At 49.7% G+C, this 7,500-nt stretch overlaps 1 protein-coding gene across 2 annotated transcripts in view; it reads right to left on the reverse strand.

Annotated features, from left to right (window-relative positions):
* IHO1 (interactor of HORMAD1 1) overlaps nt 1-7,453 on the reverse strand; it is a 66,619-nt gene extending 59,166 nt beyond the window's left edge. Inside the window, exon 1 of one of the 2 annotated variants that reach the window (XM_017868093.1) lies at nt 6,541-7,453. The gene's annotated coding sequence lies outside the window, so the exon portion shown is untranslated. Of the gene's footprint in view, nt 1-6,012; nt 6,490-6,540 lie in introns of those variants that run through there. The other variant, XM_017868094.1, reaches the window with a different exon arrangement.
* Between the last annotated feature and the right edge of the window lie 47 nt (nt 7,454-7,500).

Raw genomic sequence — 7,500 nt, forward strand, 5'->3', positions numbered from 1 at the left:
AAAAAAAAAAAAAAAAAAAAAAAAACATTGACCAGGTGTGGTGGCTCACTCCTGTAATCCCAGCTACTCAGGAGGCCGAGGCAGGAGAAAACCTTGAACCAGGAGGTGGAGGTTGCAATGAGCGGAGATCATGCTAATGTACTCCACACTCCAGCCTTTGTAACAGAGCAAACTCTGTCTCAAAAAAAAAAAAAAAAAATTACGGCCAGGCATAGTGGTTCATGCCTGTAATCCCAGCACTCGAGATCAGCAATTCGAGACCAGCCTGGTCAACATGGCGGAACCCCATCTCTACTAAAAATATACAAAAATTAGCCGGGCATGTTGGCACGCGCCTGTAATCTCAGCTACTCAGGAGGCTGAGGTGGGAGAATCGCTTGAAACCAGGAGGCCAGGTTGCAGTAAGCAGAGATCGCACCACTGCACTCCAGCCTGAGTGACAGAATATCAAAAAAAAAAAAAGTGACCTCTGGTCGTCCTCATCACATGTCATAGCTAATTATAACGTATTAGCATGCTAAAAGACACTCCAACCAGCACTATGACAGTTTACAAATGCCATGGCAACATCCAGAAGTTACCCTATATGGTCTAAAAGGAAGAGGAACTCTTGTTCTTGGAAATCTCCACCCCTTTCCCAGAAACGTGATGAATAATCCACCCCTCATTTAGCATATGATCAAGAAATAACCATAAAAATAGCCAACCAGCAGCTTTTGGGGCTGCTCTATGGAGTAGCCATTCCTTTAGTTCTTTTTATTTTATTTATTTTATTTTTTTGAGACGGAGTCTCACTGTGTCGCGCAAGCTGGCGTGCAATGGCGTGATCTCAGCTCACTGCAACCTCTGTTTTCCGGGTTCAAGTGATTCTTCTGCCTCAGCCTCCTGAGTAACTGGGACTACAGGCACCTGCCACCACGCCCGGCTAATATTTTGTATTTTTTTTTTAGTAGAGACAGGGTTTCACCATATTGGCCAGGCTGGTCTTCAACTCCTGACCTTGTGATCTGCCCATCTTGGCCTTCCAAAGTGCTGGGATTACAGGCATGAGCCACCGCGCCCGACCCAGTTCTTTACTTTCTTGATAAACTTGCTTTCACTCTACTCTGTGGACTTGCTCCAAATTTTCTTGTGAGAGATCCAAGAACCCTTTCTTGGAGTCTGGATTGGGACCCCTTTCTGGTAACATCTTCCCCAACAAAGCATAATTTCATCTGCGTTACTTTCCTTCATAAACTCTCAGAAAAAGCCCCTTTCAGATTACAGCTCCTCATCACCAAAATTCTTTTAGAAGGAAAGTATAAAATTTTGGGGTGATCCCTTCACACAACTAGTAATCATTAACCTCAGTTAAGGGAACTACAGTTGTCCCTCTGCTATGTTGGGGATTGGTTCCAGGACACAGCCCGATCCCAACAATATACCAAAATCTACACACACTCAAGTCCAGAAGCCAGCCCTGCAGAACTAGCATATATGAAAAACTGGCCCTCCGTATATGCAGCTTTCACATGCTGAATCCACATAGCTGAATGCTACGGTTTAAATGTCCCCTCCAAAAACTTATGTTGAAATTTAATTACCGGCCGGGCGCGGTGGCTCAAGCCTGTAATCCCAGCACTTTGGGAGGCCGAGACGGGCGGATCACGAGGTCAGGAGATCGAGACCATCCTGGCTGACACAGTGAAACCCCGTCTCTACTAAAAAATACAAAAAACTAGCCGGGCGTGGTGGTGGGCGCCTGTAGTCCCAGCTACTCGGGAGGCTGAGGCAGGAGAATGGCGTAAACCCGGGAGGCGGAGCTTGCAGTGAGCTGAGATCCGGCCACTGCACTCCAGCCTGGGCGACAGAGCGAGACTCCGTCTCAAAAAAAAACAAAAAGAAAGAAATTTAATTACCATTGTGATAGTACTAAGAGGTAGCACTGTTAAGAGGTGATTAGGCCATGAGGACTCCAGCCTCATGAATACATTAATGTAAGTGGGTAATGTAAGTGAAGTGCATTCAGAAGTGAGTTCATTATCACTAGAGTGGGTTGTTATAAAAGTGAGCTCCAGGTACTGGTACCTTGATACTGAACTTTCCAGCCTCAAAAACCGTGAGAAATAAATTTATTTAAGTCACCTAGCTGTGGTATTCAGTTATAGCAACACAAAATGGACTAAGACAATGTTCAAAGCCAAGATCCTCATAATTTCCCCTAAACACTCTCCTCCTGTGGTCTTCCCATTTTATTTAAGGACAATTTCATCTTCCAGGTGCTTAGGCCAAAATCCAAGTCCTCCTCAATTCCCTTTTCTTAGTCTCACATCCAGTCTGTCAGCAAATACTAAACTAATTCCTTCAAAATATATCTAGAATTTGACCACTCCTCACTCCCTCCTTTCTGGCAACTGGAGGGTTGCCAGATAAAATAGAATACCAAGTAAAATTTGAATTTCCCAATGTTATATGAGACATACAAAAAATATTGTTTACCTGAAATTCAAATTTAACTGGGTGTCCTGTATTTTTATTTGCTAAATGTGGCAACCCTACTCCACTGCCACCAGCCTGGATTATTGCAATGGCCTCCTAACCACTCTCCCTGATTTCACCCTTGTCCCACGTCAGTCTCTTCCCTACAAAGCAGCCAGAGTTACAGTAACCCTAAGTCAGATCACATCGTCCCTCTACTCAAATCCTCCACTGCTCTTACCCTACTCAAAATAAAAGCCAGAATTCTCTATCATTATCTACAGGGGCATCTGTAACCTCCCCATAGCCCTCCACCATTCCCATCTAATACCCTGTTGCATGACTCTTTTGGGGCTCATCACTGTTGTTCTCCCTTACTGGGCACAAGCAGTTTCATGTCGCTTTTGCACGCTGCACCCTCATTTTGGTGCACTCCTCCCTCAGATATCAGCATGACAGACAACTCCATCTCCTTCAAATTACTTATTCAAACTTATAACCTCTAGACCAGGCATGGTGGCTCACACCTGTAATTCTAGCACTTTGTAAGGCCGACGTAGGAGGACTGTCTGAGCTCCGGAGTTCGAGACTCGCCTGGGCAACATGGTGAAACCCCATCTCTACTAAAAAAAAATACAAAAAATTAGCTGGACGTGGGGGCGCACACCTCTAGTTCCAGCTACTCGGGAGGCTGAGGCAGGAGAATCGCTTGAACCCAGGAGGCGGAGGTTGCAGTGGGCCGAGACTGCACCATTGCACTCTAGCCTGGGTGAGACAGCGAGACTCTGTCTGAAAAAAATAAAAATAAAAATAATTGGCTGGGCGTGGTGGCTCACACCTGTAATCCTAGCACTTTGGGAAGCCTATGTGAGTGGATCACGAGGTCAGGAGATTGAGACCATCCTGACTAACACAGTGAAACCCCATCTCTACTAAAAATACAAATATATATATATACACACACATACAAAAAATTAGCTGGGCATAGTGGTGGGGCGCCTGTAGTCCCAGCTACTTGGGAGGCTAAGGCAGGAGAATGGCGCGAACCCAGGAGGCGGAGCTTGCAGTGAGCGGATATTGCGCCACTGCACTCCAGCCTGGGCAACAGAGGGAGACTCTCTCAAAAAAAAAAAAAAATTAAGAAAAAGTAACCTCTTACCAATCACTATGGCTCTCCTGTGCTTTTTTCTCTCCAACACATCATCATTCTAATACACTATATATTCTGTTAACTTGTGTTTTCTGTCTCTACAGATATCCATGTTTACTAGAATGTAATATTAAGCACTTTTGAGGACAAGAATTTTTGCTTTATTTACTACTATAGCCCTAGAACCTGAAAATCATTACTGGAACATAATAGGAGCTCAGGCCGGGCGCGGTGGCTCAAGCCTGTAATCCCAGCACTTTGGGAGGCCGAGACGGGCGGATCACGAGGTCAGGAGATCGAGACCATCCTGGCGAACACGGTGAAACCCCGTCTCTACTAAAAAATACAAAACTAGCCGGGCGAGGTGGCGGGCGCCTGTAGTCCCAGCTACTCCGGAGGCTGAGGCAGGAGAATGGCGTAAACTCCGGAGGCGGAGCTTGCAGTGAGCTGAGATCCGGCCACTGCACTCCAGCCTGGGCGACAGAGCGAGACTCCGTCTCAAAAAAAAAAAAAAAAAAAAAAAATAGGAGCTCAGAAAACATTTATTGTTTAATGAGTTAAAAACTTGGGAACTAAATTACAACTAGATTTTGTGGAGCAAAATATGCCAAGTAGTCACAAATTTAAAATATATGATTTTCTTTCTTTTTGGGATGGGGCTTCACTCTATTAACCATGTTGGAGTGCAGTGTTGCGATCTTGGCTCACCACAACCTCCACCTACAAGGCTCAAGCAATCTTCCCACCTCAGACTCCTGAGTAGCTTGGACACAGGCACACGCCATCATACCTGGCTAATTTTTCATGTTTTTGATAGAGACAGAGTTTTACCATATTGCTCAGGCAGGTCTCACACTCCTGAGCTCAAGTGATTCACTCGCCTCTACCTCCCAAAGTGCTGGGATTTACAGGCATGAGCCACCACACCCGGCCCAATTTTGAGATGGAGTCTCGCTTTGTCGACCAGCCTGGAGTGGAGTGACATGATCTCAGCTCACTGCAACCTCCATCTGCCAGGTTCAAGTGATTCTCCTGCCTCAGCCCACCGAGTAGCTGGGATTACAGGTGTGTGCTACCACACCTGGCTAATTTTTGTATTTTTAGTAGAGACAGGGTTTTACCATGTTAGCCAGGCTGGTCTTGAACTTCTGACCTCAGATGATCCACCCGCCTTGGCCTCCCAAAGTGCTGGGATTACAGGTGTGAGCCACCACGCCCAGCCAATCCGGCCCAATTTTTTTAAATTGTGGTAAGCGGCCGGGTGCAGTGACTGAAGCCCGTAATCCCAGCACTTAGGGAGGCCGAGGCAGGTGGATCACGAAGTCAGGAAATTAAGACCATCTTGGCTAACACGGTGAAACCCTGTTTCTACTAAAAATACAAAAAATTAGCTGGGCATGGTGGCATGCATGCCCTTGTGGTCCCAGCTACTCGGGAGGCTGAGGCAGGAGAATGGCGCGAACCCGGGAGGTGGAGCTTGCAGTGAGCGGAGATCGTGCCACTGCACTCCAGCCTGGGCAACAAAGAGAGACTCCGTCTCAAAAAAAACAACAACAATAAATGTGGTAAGTATACCCTTATTCTCAACATGTCTAAGAACCAGCTAGGGCTTAATGTACTCAAACTCAGGTTCATCTCTCTTTTGGGCATGTATTTATCTCCATGCTACCTGTATAGGCTTTTAAATTCCCAGAGGATGGAAATCCCATCTCCCTAAAGCTCTCTTTGAAGATACTAGTAAGAGGTATTCGTTCTAAGGTGGAACACCGGTCATTCCAAGGTAAATGAAAACTGAAATGCACAGATTAAAACTTTCACCTCTCACTCAAGCATAAAAGGGGAGAAAAAGTTGGGTGCATGGAAGGAATGGAACTGTGTACAAGGGAAGGGCCCTGGCAGGGTGGGTAACAAGGGAGGAACACGTGAGTGGGAGAGGATCGCCCCCAGTGGCATGGATTACTCCATCTGACCACCATCGTCAACTCTACGGCGAGAATCTTTTCTTCTTTTCTTTCTAATTTTTTTTTTTTTTTTTGAGACTGAGTCTTGCTCTCTCGCCCAGGCTGGAGTGCAGTGGCGCGGTCTCGGCTCACTGCCACCTCCGCCTCCCGGGTTCTAGTGATTCTCCTGCCTCAGCCTCCCAAGTAGCTGGGATTACAGGCATGCGCCACCACGCCCGGCTAATTTTTGTATTTTTGGTAGAGACAGGGTTTCACCATGTTGGCCAGGCTGGTCTCGAGCTCCTGACCTCAGGAGATCCACCTGCCTCAGCCTCCCAAAGCGTGGCGTGAGCCTTCGCAGTCGGCCTACTGCGAGCATCTTGAGGCTGCGATGTGAGGCCCTCCAGGTGCCCCTCCCATTCCTCCACTGCAGAAAGTTCTAGCAGAATAAAGCAGGTCTCTTACTCAGACGTCAGGCCTCCTGTGGCCCCCGCCAGGCCCGCCTCAAACACCAATGGCCGGCAGTCCTCTCTAATTTTCCGCCTCTTCTCTACCGGGAGACACGCTCTGAGCTCCTTGACTAAATCCTTCTGATATCTTTCCAGAGGCCTCACAGGGTTTTCCCTACTCATAATCAAAGAGAAATCCCAGCGGGCTTCTCTGGGTTTCCGCTCACTCTGGCCCCGCCAGGGCCTACGCGGTCTCACTCCTCAACTCCAGGCGGGGATATGAAGAGGAGGTCGCAGACCCCTGCGAATGGAATGAAAACTGCTCTCCAAAGATAAGCGGCGGAAGTGAAGCCTCCTTCAAGAGCCAGAGCGGCCATCGCCATTAGGAAAGAAAGGGCAGGGGAGGGACTATAAGACCAACGTCCCGGGAAAGCCCGGGAAGACCTCTGGAATCCTGAACCCAGACCCACGGCCCCATCCGGCTTCTCAGCCCCTCCCCACGCCTTCCCCCAGCCCACCCTGCCCAAACCCCTCCTGTCCCCACCTCTTGCTGCTGGCGCGCGCCCGACCTGGGGCTGCCCTGACGTGGCTTCGAGGTGGCGGCGTCCAGCTGCAGCTGCCACAGCACGCGCGGCCCCGCCCCCAGGTCCTCTTCTGACCAATAGGGATTCCGTCCCGTCCCAGGGCCCCGCCCCGCCACGACAGGCAGCTAACGGTTTTAACTGTCCTAATGGTAGCACGCGCGGCCCCGCCCCCAGTGTCTCGACCAACTGGGATTCCGTCCCGTCCTCAGGGCCCCGCCCTCTCCGCGACAGGCAGCTAACGGTTTTAACCGTCCTAATGGTCTCAACTGCGCTGATCGTGGGCCCCGCCAAGCCGCCTGCCTGGTGCCACACCGCCGCACGCCACACCCAGCCCACGTGCACCCCATGCAACGTTCCCTCACACCCCCACACTGACACCGGAATGGCCACCCTCGGCCCACCTGGCGTGCAGACCTGCTCACTTGTCGCTCGATCTACACCCCATTGTGTATGACCAGAACAAGGAGGCCCTGGTCCCCAAGAATGGCGAGGCGCCACCTGTGAGGATAGCATGTGGGGTGGACCTGGTGGCCAGGAGCCAGAGCACGGATGATGCTCGGGTGGTCTGAGCAAGGGCAGGACAAGAGGAGCAGCTGGGATGACAGGCGCTGTGGGCAGATGGGGACATCGAACGGGGCCCCTGGAGGAGAGAGAAAGGAGGCAAGAAATCTTCTGAGGTTCCTGGCCCGCCGGATGCTGGAGTGGCCTGAGGGCAGGAACAGTGGGGGTAGGCAGGAAGGATCTATGTAACTCTGCCTCTGGTGCTTATAGATGACTTTGAAAGCAAAAAACATGCTTGAGACCAGTCTGGGCAGCATGGCGAAACCCCAGCTCTACAAAAAATTAGTCCGGCGTGGTGACACGTGCCTCTGGTCCCAGCTACTCAGAGGCTGAAGCGGGAGGATTGCTTGAACCTGGGA

The sequence above is a fragment of the Rhinopithecus bieti genome, unplaced genomic scaffold (genome assembly GCF_001698545.2).
Source record: "Rhinopithecus bieti isolate Rb0 unplaced genomic scaffold, ASM169854v2 scaffold_3875, whole genome shotgun sequence".
Taxonomy (NCBI): Eukaryota; Metazoa; Chordata; class Mammalia; order Primates; family Cercopithecidae; genus Rhinopithecus; species Rhinopithecus bieti.